We start from the raw sequence: 14,579 nt of genomic DNA, 5'->3' as shown, positions 1-14,579 counted from the left end.
ACATTTCTTGCATTAAAAAAAACACCACAGATTATAACACAAGCAAAAGACCACTTGTCGCAAAGCACACTTGTAGCAAAAGACCCGATATTATTGAAAAGTAAGCCTAGGTTGTACATGCATTAAGACGCGTCCTAAGATGCAACATGCTTTACTGTCCCAAAGTGCAATCATCACATTGTTTAAATATAAATAAAAATTGTGATTATTTGAAATGGGGTGTAATTATTTTTTTATAATTAAATCATTTAAAAATCGTCTCTGTTATATCTTAAAGAAATACAGTGGAATAGTTTTCATTAAAAAAATCATATTCAGAAAATGAAAAAAGGAGAAAAAAATTAGAGTAAAAATAGCTTTCAAAAAATTTTCATTCTCTAACTATATTTATTAAAACTGTTGAAATTATGTCATCAGCTGAATAAAGTAATATTATTGCTAATGTTGCCATTAAGCCAATGTCTCGTATTAAGTCGATTTTTCTCATCCATAACTAACTTAAAATTTAAAGAAAAGAAAAAGTAAGTTCAGGCAAACCTAAAGTAAGTCATGAATTTTCAATTGCTGAAAGAAAAAATTCAAAATGCAAACAAGTTATTGGAAGAAAACATTTCCATTGCGCAATCCAAAGTTATATTCTCTTAATTTATTTTCATATTTAAAGACTTTTTCTTCAGTCATTGAAATTTCATGGCTTATTCTAGGTTTGTCTGAACTCATTTTTCCTATACTTTAAATTTTCAATTAATTGCGGAGGTGAAAGAGAATTTGGCTGAATTCTCCCGTGGTATGGTATCCTCTTCAAGCACTGGCAACATATAAACTACTAGCTGAAGAAAGCCGAGTTTTATTCCGAGAGACGCAGTACCGTCTTCACGCATGGGCAGTGCCTGGGAACCCTAAGCACTCAGGTGGCCCCTTGAGAATCTTACTCTTTTTCAAATTGTGTTAAAAAAAGAACTATGAATAAATAATATTGCCTTATAAATATTTTTCTTTGAAATAAATATATTCTATTGTATAAAGTGTATATTTTGTTTTTCTTTCTACAAATAATGATTGATTATCATGTAAACACCAATAATTTGAATAGTTTATCACCAAGAAAAATTAAAAAGGCAACCGAAATCTATTTTTCTACGTTCAAGTTTTTAGGTACTCGACTCTGACTTCCTGTTCAATGTACGCCTGTAAGGTTCATAAGTGCCTGGGAAAAAATTAAAAAGTGGTAATAATGTTAATATAATTTTTATACCACTTTTTAATTTTTTTTTCTAGGCGAGTACGAACCCTGTCCTGATGTATTTTCTTACTTTGATTGTCCTCACTTTCAAAAACAGTAAAGTGTTCTAGGATCCCTCTTTGGCAAGTAATCAAAGGAACACAGCCATAAATTATACTAGTCCAAGAAGCTATTTATACGAAGATTAATAAATTAAGAAGAGCGCCTTCGAAGCATTAGCTTTTGAAGATATTCCTCTTCCTCAGGGCAGCATCACCTATCTACAGTCACTGAATGAACTTTAAATAGAAAGAGGGGCAATTTCAAGAAAAGGAGATGTCGCTGATTTACAAGCCATATGTTTTAAAACTAGACCAGTAGCAAGAGAGAAATTATAGTAATTTTATTTTGTGATTCTTATTTATTTATTTTTTAAATCTTATTTTATGAATATTTTTCTTGAAATGTTAAAATTTTAGGCTAAGAGGAAAATAAAATTTTCTGAGATCTACTCAATCATTTTTGTTTCCTGAGATTGTTTCATTTAAATTTTTGATATCTCACAGTTAGTGTTGTCGTTTTAATCTCAGTGCCATACAATAATTATTTTATGTGAATAAAATATTAAGGAATAAGATAAGTATTTAGCGAAAAAATTATTTCGTGTCCTATGACTCTAAGCACATTATTTTAATACAAAGTTGAGCTGGTTGGTTTAAACTAAACGATTTTTTTTTTTAAAAAAAACTCCTTCTAACAAAAAATTTTTATATAAATATTTTTTTTAATTTTTAAAAATTAAATTTTTACACAATTTTGAGTTTGAATGCTGGAGAGAATTTTCATCACTGTAAACAAACATAAATATGTAATTTTAAAATGTTTACCTATCATTGTGTTCCAGAAAAAATATCTATGTAAAATAAATCAATGCAACCAAATTTTATGCTAAATCATAATGTCTCTAAAAATGCTTGACCACTACAAACTCTGTTTAGTTTTTAAAATTAGTTCAAGTAATATTTGAAAGAGTTTAGAATTACATAACAATGTGTGACATCAACTTTTGAACTGGTTTTGGTTGATGTGCATTGAAAGATGTTTTAATAATTGCTTAGTTTGACTTAAATAATTTATACCGTTTAAATAGAATTTTTTTTCGATATATTGTACCTTCATCTTTTTTTTCTTCTTACTTTAATTATTTTAATTAGCTTCCACGGTTTTGAAAATTATTTTATTATTTTTTGAGGTTTACAACTGGTTAGCATCTAAATTTGCTTTTTAATTATGCACAGTTTAAAAATGTTTTATTTTGTGCTCATTGAATTTTTTTGGGTAATCAAAATGTGTTTAAATTTGTTAAAATTATTGCATATCTTAAAAGTACTTTACTTTATGTATGTGAAGTTTTTAGTTCGATTTCAAACAGTATAGCATGTTATAGGGGTTCGAAACATTTATGAGCCATGGGGCTTTGTATGTTACAAAGACGGTCCTGCTGAGATGACTTTAATATTACATACAAAACACAAATATTGAGTCGTGGACGCTTAGGTGATTAAGCATTCGCCTTCCAATGATGTGAACCGGGTTCGAATCCCAACGATGGCTGGTAAATACGAATTTCGCACCCAGCTCACACCAACTACAGTGTGTATCCTTTAGTGGTTGATGGATCAGGGGTTAGAGTACCCTTGCCGTCAGGCTAGTTGTGGGAGGGTTTCATTGTTTTTTTCACCATGTAACGCAAATCCGGTTAGTACCATCAAAAAATTCACTACGAAGGCAAATTTCTCCATATATTTGATCCAGTAGTTCCCTTGTCTTCTGATTTCAAAATTACAAGGCTACGGAGGGGAACATTAGTATTCGTAAACTCAAAATTGGATCGACTGTTAAGCGACGGTTATGAAATAATATAAAATAATAAATATTACTGGAAATGTTATATTAAAATAGCGATATTAAGTAGTGTGACCCCTTGGACTGATTTGAACTACTCCCTAACGAACTGAACAGCAAGACGTACGAAATGTTTCATATCGAATTGTAAAAGAATGTATTAAGGAAATAATAAGTATGCATGTAAAGAAATAAAACAATGTGTTTGATTTCTGCTCATTTTTCTCCGTAAGACAAAGACGTGCTAATTTTATGACCCGCTATTATCAATCGGTTTAACAATATGTTTATCTTGAAGATAAAATACAGCATATTCTTATAAAAAATACGAATGTAACTACAACGATTGTTTTTACTTTAACTACAAACGAATAAAACTGTGAACGAATTCACTTATTTACTCATTAATTCTCCAATAGCGTACCTTACATCCTCTTTCTTCAGGAAGCAAACCACCTCGGGATAGATATTAATTAACCGGGCTCTAACGAATAAAATCATAATGAAGCACCAAATCGTTATTTATTTTAACAATATTTACGAAGAACACAGAATACAAATGCGGTATTTTCTAAGAATGTGAATTACTGCCCACAAGAGAATTAGTTCTAACCGGACCTACAAACCATCACGTCTTGTAATTTCATTTCCAATTGCCTGAAGGCTGTCAGAATCTTCTTCCTCGATCAGGGAAGCAGCATCCTTTCCGCCAAATCAAAATGTTCTAATGAACCAAATCTTCGGGTCCCCTTTGAACCCCCTCAAGAGAAGTAGAACACCTTCGAAAATTGAGTTCTTATTTTTTTTTCTTCCTAATTTTACCTCTTTTTGTTATCTTTTCTTTAGAGTGTAATGTGTTAGATTGGAAAGTAGACATGGTAATTACCGCCGCGTGTTATTTGTAGATGGTAATCTCGAAATTGGAATGATGTATTAAGCAAACATGTATTCCATTTTTATGGTATCGGTTAATATTTATGAACTGAATATGTTCCGTTGATCTGAAAATGCACTATAAGTGTTTATTTTGTAATTAAGTCTTTATCTACATTGCCAAGAACCCGCGAAAAACATTACCTGAAATGGTTTCATAACGTGAAAGAGTTATAGAACAATGGTTAATTTGAGTGGATTAGCCTCAAATTTAAATTTTGCTCTAATCTGTGAGAGAGAAAGTTAAGATTATGCTTTATTTTTCTACAATTTTTTTTACTCGCTGTTATGTTTGCCTAAGTGAACAACTGCAACTAAAATTTCCCTCTTTATTATTTAAAACCATAATGGTCTAACACTGTTTTCCATTGTTTTGTGCCTTTTTATTGGTCAGAAAATCACGTGGTAGGATCCAGTTTTCTCACATTGATTCCCATAGTGTATTGGTTGTCATTAACATAAAATTAATAGAAGTCCCATAGGTATTCGCAGAGCCGTTTTTAAGGATGGGCCAAGTGGGCCCTGGCCCAGGGCCCCGAGTTCTAATGGGGCCCCCAAAAGTCTAAAATCTCATTGCATTAATTGTTTTTTTTTTTTTTAAATTCTAACTCAATTATTATTTATAACTTAAGAGGGCCCCCAAGCCCCACTTTTTTCTTCTTCTTTTTAAAGTTTTATTCAGAGCTGAGGCCCTCTGAATATACATATTTTTTTCTTTCTTACACTGTTGGATTCTTTTCAAAATCTAATCGCAGTGCTTACAAATATAAAATTGTTACTCTTCACTTTTCTAACTAAAAGAGCAATAAAAAGCTCTTTCCACTAATGAAAATATCCCCACTTTCGTAGCTACCACCCACAGAGTTGTCAAATAGCCTTCTCACCTTACACTGTGGGAAAATGTCTTTAGCTTCTTTATATTGCCTCGGGGCTCAAATATCAGATATCCACAGAAACACCCCTTTGTCTGATTTCTGCTCATAAATTTGTAGGAAGAAAATTTTCTTGGGCTGTAAATGGGGGGAGAGTCTTCTTAGAATTCCATTGGGTCACTCTGTCTTGAGATTTCCATAGTGCCTTTAAATTGGGCCTCGTTCAATTCTAAATTTTCCTTCATAGAAAATGTATATATTTTTTTTAATTTTTTATAAAAGCATTTTTTTTTAATCATCTTAAATATTTCAACTAGCCTAATAGTTTTATTTGCTTAACTTTTGTAGTTGATTTTATTTTGTTATTTTTCAAATTAATCGTAAGAGAATCCGTGAATTGGAATTTCTACATCAAATTTTCGTTGGATATTAAGAAGACATAAATCTTTCACGTTGGAGGTAAGCAAATGTTTTTATTATATCAATTTTGGTTGTGGTTATGGTTAGGGAAAACATGAAAGGTTTGCGCAGTTTTTTATATATACGTTGTGATTTTTTTGTTTATTTATTTAAATGGCCGGCCAATATTCAATTCCCTCTTTGACTGGCCTGTCTGCCAAAACTCTTGATTTGTTCTGTTCTGGATGAAATTGAGATAACAAATGTAATTTTATTTTAATTTACTTACTGCTAATAGACAGAAACGACATAGGATTTTGCTTAATCGAGCATTGAAATCAAATGATCATCAACTAAACAAATGTTTAAACATGAGAAAAAAACTTTTTAAAACTCCTGTATGACCAAATTTTCCACGTTTCCCCTAAATATGAAATATGTTTAATTTGTAATATTATATTTCGTACACAAAATTAATTTATTTAGTTTGCTTATTTTATTGTTTATTGATCATATTCGTTTCTATTTTTAACTCCCTGATTTTTGTTGTTATTATGTGTCTAAATTTAATAAGGCTTCTCAAATTTTTAATTAATAAGCCTTTTAAATTTCCAAATCAAGGTCGAAACAATTTCTTAAAATTGTAAATCGAAACTATATATGAAATTTTGACAGCTTTGTTTTTATTTTAAACGTGTGCATTTAATTTAATAAAATAAAAATAAATGAAAAAAATATAAATAAATGCCTGAATAAAATAAAAAAAGCTTCGTTATCATATCATCTTTTCAACAATTTGAGTATTAATAAATTATATAAAAACTAGGAGGCTCCGCCCCCTGCTCGCTAACCCCCGAGAATTGCTACGCAATCCTATGCGGTTCACGCCGTGAACCATGGCTCGCTGCGCTAGCTCGCCAATGAACACAATGTTCTAGCACAAAGACATAATATATTATCATCAAAGACATAGTATTTTATCATCAAAGACATAGTATTGTACTTATGTAGAAGAATTCTACCAATGTTCTTATTGGCGTTTAAAAAGTATATTAGCTATTTAGATTGTACATGGTGAAAAAATTAAAACATTAGCTAAATAAGAAACATATTAGCAAAATAAATTATCAAATATTGCTTCACTAATATTCTGCATTTTAAAACGTGAAAATTCAATGCATAAATAAACGCGAAATATAAAAAAATTCAATGCATTCAATACAAACACTTAAACGTTTTTTAGACGTTTAGGTAGCTCCCAGTAGAAAAATATCAATTCAACAGCGGCCTTTTAAAGCATTCTCACTTCAATTAATTAATTAATTCCTAATTGAGTTTAAATTAAATATTGTCATGTTTTTAGTGCATGAATCTGAATTGAACAACCTGATAATGCTCACTCTGGTTATTTTAGCCATATGATGCTCACTACGTGCTCTTGCGCGCCGAATCCAATCAATTAAAAATGAAAACTGTTGCCAGCGCGAGAAAAGAAATATCATCGGTTTTATTGATACACACATACGTACATATTAGCGTTTTATATAATAAGAAAAGCAAATTTTTAGTTTAAAAGGTAAATTTTTTTTAAATTTGTTTAAAAGGTAATTGTGCTCCATTATTCGATGATGAGACTATTTAATATCTGTTCCTAAGGATCAGAATTCTCTTTTATTTTACTTTATTGTTTAATATATTTAATACTTTCATGTGATATGCTGCAGTTTTAAATGCCTAAAAGATGACTGAAATTGTCAATTCAAAAAAACAATTAATACTTTTGAACATGAATTTAAATAACTGCATACGTTTTGTTTGGCTATCTCATTTTACATTATCACAGTATTTAGAGCAGACAATTACTTGTCGGTGTGGATGATATAAGTAAAAGAAGCATACAAATAATAATAATAATAATAATAATATTTCAGTTAATGCCCTCAATTTTATATTTTTAAGCTTCTCGCAAAAATGTGTTTAAAAAATAATTGTCACAAACAAATTAATATTAAGTAAGAACGAAACAAAAATGATATCAAAATATGCTGAATCACCAATGAGATAGGTGGGAGGAAAGACATCGAAGCCAATTTGATTGAATAGTAAAACTAGAAGGTGTTTCTAAAGTCCGGAAATCAATCAGGTTTCAATATTTTTTAGTCACAAAATTTATCAGGGGCTATTCGTTAGATTTCAATATGGGTTATGTTTTTTCTTTGATTAAACATTAACAAATATTTGTCTTTTAAAACCTTTCATTCTATAATAAAAATATTTATTCTATAATTGTAATTCTAAAACTAATTGCTAAACGATATAAAGCTTTAGTGTGTTTCATTGATATGTCTTCTATCGGCGGAACCCCGACATTACGATTAAGGTAATATTATAACCCAAAAACCAGACTATTTTTAAAATATTTAATTAGAGGAATGTAGATTTTTCATCTTTTTATCATTATCAATCTTAAATAAGGTTTTATATCCGACAGTTAAATTTGCAGTCCTTGTGTTATATCTAGTCTAGTTTTGAATTTATTTTTGGTTTCATATACATAAGCTGAAAATGAATAAGATAAGCCGAATTATGGTTCACTTCTAAATGAACTGAAGATACTTGTTATAAACGTTAAAAATTGTAATTTGGAAAGCATTTTTCCAGAATGTCAAGTATTCAAATGACTTTATTTATTAAATTAAAAAAAAATTATTAAAAAAATATCCGCAAGGCAGGTGTGTATATTTGGGGCTGATGATTATGAAATCTAACACAAAACTGTGAGATCGTGGGTTCTATTCCATCTGATGACAGTCTTTAATTACAATTTATTAATACTGAAAAATTTTTTTCTTATTTTTTTTTTAAGTATGCATGCTAAAAACTAAAAATTTAACAATTATTTAAAAAACTAGAAGGCTCCGCTCCCTGTTCATTTTGCTCATTAACCCTCGTGATTTGCTTCTGCATTTATTGCCGAATACGAAGTTAAGAACAGATGGATAAGAACAGTTTATTTCCATTTTTTTTTCTACAAAAATTACGATTGAATTACCATTTATATTTTGAAGATGACTAAATTTCGGCAAATCAATAAAATTGGAACCAATTAATAAAATTAGAAAATTGGCACCTGCCGCAGAGTTATTACACAATGAAGATGGACTCAAGGAATAGAGCATTCTCCTCTGAATGAGGTGCACCGAGTTCGAATCCCAGTGATGGCTGGTCGATATGAATTTCACACCCAACTTTTACCGACCACAGTGCTGACGTGAAATATTCTCTGTTATAGACGGATCATGGGTTAGAGTCCCTTTACCGTCAGGCTAACCGTGGAAGGCACTCGTGTTCTTCCTCTCTATGTACCGTAAATGCGGGTTAGTTCCATCATAACGTCCTCCATGAAGGCAAAAATTTCTTCCAATACTTTATCCTGGAGTTCTCCTGTATGATGGATTGGGTTCAAAATTACAAGGCTACGGAGCTGAACATTAGTAGTCGTAAACTCGAAATTGATTGGGCTGTTATAAAATAAACTAATAGCTTGGCCACAATAGCTTGGTTGGTAGGGCTATGGAATCCTGCTCGTGAGAATGGAAGTTCGAATTCAGTCGGTCGAATAATACCCATGTATAAAATGGTGACTGGTGCATGTTAAATCTGTCGGGATCATAAACTCCTCAAAGTTCTTATGACAATTCAATACCTCTGCGAACTGATCCAGGAGTTTCCTTGTCTTCTGGATTGGTTTTAAAATTTCAAGGCTACGTAGTTAAACATTGGCTCAAAATTGAGTCAGTTTTTCAACGATTATAAAAAAAACTAATAATCAAACTGTATTTTCTTGTATTCTTTCTAACTCCTAGCATATTTTCTGCACACCTTCATAATTTGATGTTTCTAAGTCTTACAGATTTTGAGCTGCAAAGCAAACTGTATGTCTTACAGGAAATTGATTTTGATGATGTGATAGAAGATTCGCCTCTCAAAAAGCGCGAAAAGTATTGTTACCTTAAATTTTCGATAAAAATAATGTATATAAGTTTTTATAATTAATTTATATGCTTTTTACTCTTAAAATAAATAAAAAATTATTCAAAATAAAAATTTTTTCTCTAAATTTACTCATAAAGGGCCCCCAGATAATGACAGGCCCAGGGCCCCTATAAACATAAAAACGGCTCTAGGTATTCGCGATCACAACGCTTGAGTACGCCCTCTTGCTTCAGCCTGAAAATATCAGGCATTTATATATTAAGTTATCATTTAGTTTCATTAGAATCATTGGCAGAGACAAACGCCATTTTCTAAGCAGCAAATTAGAAGCAAAATTTCCCCAAGGAAAAGGCCGAAGAACTTGAAAAAACTCTCCAGAATATTGGTAAATCTTTCAGAAACAGAACACGCCAAACATTTGAAGAAAAATTCCTTAATGATTTTTAACTTCTATTATCAACAAACTTGCAACTGATAACTTCCGATTTCGGGATCGCATACTGTTACGGGATCGCATTACTGTAAAATGTATTACGGTAAAATACATTTTTTTTTCTTGTCTTCAATTCATTACAAATTAAAGTGAAGTCACCATTGCCTTCTTCATTCCAATCAATAAATGTGAATTCAGAACGTGCAGAGCTGTAATAGTTATAGAATGTTCTTCTTCTTTATAGAATAGTATATATTTCTGTATCTATATAATTCGGAAAACAACAATAAGGAATCACTCTGAATTACTTGAAATAATATCATTTGTGCTGATTATTAATAAATTTTTATTGTTTTCTTGGTAAGTATTTTTTAGTTTTGAAAGAATAATTTCACCTAGAATTCAGCTATTCTGCTTTTAAGCTACATATTAAAATTCATATCGAGATCTTACAATTATAAAATTTTGCTGTGTGGTGTGTCATCTTAAAGTAATGGAAGGACAATCTATGTATATATTATTTGAAAATAAAATTTTCAAACGAAGAACATTTCATTTTAGAATTCTCTGGATTCATAAAGCAGGTAAGTGTTACAATTTTTATAATAAGAACTTTGCTTGTAAATAATTTTTTTTTCTTATTTGATTTTAGTTCTCTACAGAATGTCTGATTAAGAACTATAAGAATAAAAATAAGAAACAATATGAATGTTTTTTATTTCAATATGAAGAATTTTTAAAATCGTTTTTTTATTCTAGGAATTCTTTATTTTACGTTTTTTAGTTCATAATTTTTTGCTAAAAATTGTTGTCAAAGTACTTTTTTTGAAAAATTAAATGGTATTACATTATGTGCATATGTATACTTCTTACATATTCTTACGTTTGAAGTAATATGATTCAGAAAAGTAAGGAATAAAAATTCAGTACTTATGTATTAACGCCACAGCAGCTACAAATTTGGTGGTTTTTAAGTGCCGACAATCTACACCTAAAATTTTTACGACAATTTATAAAATAAAACACTTTATTTAAAATCAAAACACTTTCAAAATTCAAAACACTTTATTTAAAATCAAAGTAGTCAATCGTATTTCGGTGGAAAATGGGTAGATATGCAGTTTAACATAGATTCGGAACAATTACTATTTTCTTTCACCTAATGCTGTCACCATATGAACTCTAATAAACAAGATTCCAAATGAAATAACATCTCCAAAACGTACGTTTACCAAGATAAAGTTTCATGTCATGGGAGTTGGTACATTTTCGCTTTTTTTTTTTTTTTTTTTTTTTGGTAAAATATTTCGCTCCTGAAAAAATAAAATAAAATCTTGTTCTGTTTTTGGCAAATCCCAAAGACGCAATTTCGTAGCATTTTCGTGGCGTCAAAAATCAGCAAACAACAAAGCAACAAGGAATCCAAAAGATGATATCCAGGATTATTTGCTGATAATTTTCTATAGAATGGTTTTCTACGTCCAATTATGAATAAAAAACAAACAGACAAACAAAAAATTTTTATTTTAATGTGAGGAAATTTCAGAATTGTTTTTCTTTTATTTCATAAGCATTCTTTATTTTACGGTTTTTAGTTGAAACTTAAAATTTGTTGATAAAAATTGTTGTCAAAAAACTTTTGTTTACAAAATTAAATTATATAAAATTTTATTTTAATTAAATTACATAAAACGCTTATGTATACTTTTTGCTTATTTTGATGCTGAAGTAATATGATTCTTAAAACTATGGAATGTAAAGTTTAAATAGGCCTTTCATGTTGTATCATTAAATTCAGTAAAACGATTTCACAGGCATTAGGTTTTAACTCTAATGATATAGTTTTTTTTTCTTTCTGTTTATTTACAAATATTTTTCCGATGTGTTATAGATGTTCCATCTCTTAAAAAAAAAAAAAAAAAAAAAAAAAAAAGACATATCATTTTGTTTTTGTTTGCATAAGAAAGAATATCAAACATTTTTCTTTTTTAAATTTAATAATCCACGATAAAAAAGGAACGTTACAATGCTAAACGCTACAGTAAAGAAGTCTCCAGAGTAACTGAATGACTATTCATATAGAAATCGCAGGTATTCGTCTCATACAACAACGCCCCCTATAGTTCGTTGCGATCGCAAAATGAATAGTTAGTTTAAGTAATTGTTTTAAATCGTCTGCCAACTCTTGTAAATATAATAACTGCAACTCTGGCTGGTTGCTAGGCAACTCAAACGATTCTTCAACTTTTGTGTTCTACGTCCGATTCTTAGTTTTGCAAGGATTCAACTTAATATTTATCTGAGGACTGTAATTTAATACAAGTAAGTTATCCAATATTGCTTATTTGTATTTTTTCGTTATCAATAACTTATACTTTAAATGAATCTTTTGAGTTAGATCCAGGCTAAGATTAGTGAAGAAATAAAATAATATATAGCTGTTCTTTTGCTGTTCAATGTACTGTTCTTTTTTAACTGAAATATTATACCTCTGACTATTAAATAAAATATAATTTTAAAAGATATCCCTAAAGAGGGACTCTCAAGAAGATGTCATAAATTAAATTTTGTTTTCATATTAATCAAATTTAAATTTTTCAAATAAATTATTTTTTTTTTTGTTCTTAATTTTCACAATTTAAAGAATATTTCCTTCAATACTGTTTAAAACTTTAAACAACTAAAATTGTTCATTTGATTATTTTAACTATTATAATGTAATGTAACTTATTTATTTTTTTTTTTAGTAATTTTCAAATTGAATAGAATACATTAATTATTGAATGGTTTCTGTTACCAAGGGTTCAATACTAATACACGCAAACTTTTAAGTAAATAATAATTTCTACCTTGTTTTATTATAAGGAACAAATGTGCAAAACTTGAAAGACAATATTTTTTTCATATTTAATTAGATTTGTTTCAATTGTAGCTTTTGTGTGAAAAGTTATATTGGAATTCAAGAAAGTTATATTGGAATTCAAAGAAGTTAAAAATTAAATAAATTTTTTTGAGTTAAGTATTTGAGTATTTGAATTGCAGTTTCACGATTTAGTGATGCATTTGTATTTTAAATTTTTGTTAGGTCATGAAATTGTAGTTTTTGCTTTAAAAGTAATGAATATTTAGTGTTGTGAAATAAAGTATGAATATGATGAATTAAATTTTTAACTGTTTTTATTATGAAAAAATCGAAGGATTGAAAGTTAAAATGTTTAAAAATTTGAATAGAAGTAAAATTAAAGTATTTAGTAAAATTAAACTTAGAGTAAAATTAAGATGTTTATTACGGTGTGTTGAGAGTTTATTTTTTAACTAAAATTTAAGAAGCTAGTATTTTAAATAATGGAAGTTAAAATGTCACTAGGTTTTACGATTATTTAGTGTATGTTGTATGTTTATTGTATGTTGGGAGATATTTATTTTAAATAATAAGTTTAATATTTATGATAGCTGAAACTGATTAGCATTTTTAACATGGATACGAATGTTAGAATTTCAATTATAAAAGTAGTTAAGTTTTACTTGAATATGTTGAGATAGCTCTGACACTGCTGGGGGAAAATGCAGACAACAAGTGGTGGGGAAACAGTGTAGGTGCATACTTCAGAGAAATTGAGTCTTTTATTTTTATTTTAATATTAGACTAGTTTTGGAGGGTGGATGTTTTCTACTTCGGGATGGGGGCTTTTCTTGCGTTTTCGGTAAATACTTGGATTCGGAGTTTTAATTCCATCTGGTTCGGAGCTTTTAAGCAACGTATGTAGAAAAGAGAAGTCCAGCTGTTCGAATACGTAACTAACTCGGGGAATTGCTCCGTGTGGTATGCTGTACCAGAAGAACGACTTACAGGGAGAGCAACATTCTTAAATTTAGCAAAGCACCATGTATACTAGCGTATGCACATAAGAAAATGTCAGTCAGAAGGTACTGTGAACCGGTTGTTTAACAACTTTGCATGTATGGTTGGGTAGCTGCCTCCGGCAATTTTATTCTTCCTTTCTTTGTCAAGATGTGTTTGTAGATTGAATGAACATGGAGAATATAAATGTATTGTCAATGAATTATTTCAATTAATAGTACAGTGATTTTTATCAGCGTAAAAATTCAGAACAAAAAATCTATAAATAAAAGAGAACTTTTCTTCTTGTCCGCAATCCTTTCCCAACCTCAATAGTGATTAGGAAGATAAATTTATTTAAATCGATGTCTAATATTATTTACCATTTTACAATTATTATTTTTCGTACAATTTGTATAATACTATTAGAAACTTAAATTTAAAAAAATCATTAAATGATTCAGAAACGATTTAACATGATTCAGGAACGATTAAACGATTAACAATCAGTTTCATGCACAATGTGATACATAATATCCGTTTCATGCACAATGTGATATATGATATCCGTTTCATGCACAATGTGATATATGATATTAAATTATGGTTGTGAACTCACCACATTCGTTATGGCAATATAATTTTAATTTCAAAAGTCAGTTTGAAAAAAATGATTACTTTGAAAATTAATTATGGGCACTAATAAATTAATGATATCATATAGCGAAATGAGGGTACAAGCTTAAGTAAACAGAATTCTTTTAATTGCACATGTAAGTGAAATATTTCAACTTTCGTGGAAAAAACTGCTTTATGCACACAAAAAACAGCAATTATTAAGAAAAAATCCTCGAGACTGGTGAGCTGCAGCGAACAGGGGGCTTAACCGTTTAGTATCTTTATGTAAACAAATCCAATCACCATATCCAAAGTAATTAACATTACCCATATTTTTCCGGTGTATTTACAATATTGTAA

The 14,579-nt window shown here is 29.4% G+C and overlaps 1 protein-coding gene across 2 annotated transcripts in view; it reads left to right on the top strand.

The window, feature by feature from the left end:
* The first annotated feature begins 5,055 nt into the window (after positions 1–5,055).
* Positions 5,056–14,579, top strand: part of LOC107448798 (serine/threonine-protein kinase Nek8) — an 81,649-nt gene continuing 72,125 nt past the window's right edge. Inside the window, exon 1 of one of the 2 annotated variants that reach the window (XM_087167890.1) lies at positions 5,056–5,391. The gene's annotated coding sequence lies outside the window, so the exon portion shown is untranslated. Of the gene's footprint in view, positions 5,392–11,804; positions 12,083–14,579 lie in introns of those variants that run through there. The other variant, XM_087167889.1, reaches the window with a different exon arrangement.

This window comes from Parasteatoda tepidariorum, chromosome 7 (genome assembly GCF_982258835.1).
Source record: "Parasteatoda tepidariorum strain Cologne lab strain chromosome 7, Ptep-v5.0, whole genome shotgun sequence".
Classification (NCBI taxonomy): Eukaryota; Metazoa; Arthropoda; class Arachnida; order Araneae; family Theridiidae; genus Parasteatoda; species Parasteatoda tepidariorum.
Note: the sequence above shows the minus strand (reverse complement) of the source record. Positions and strands in the feature narration are given on the sequence as shown.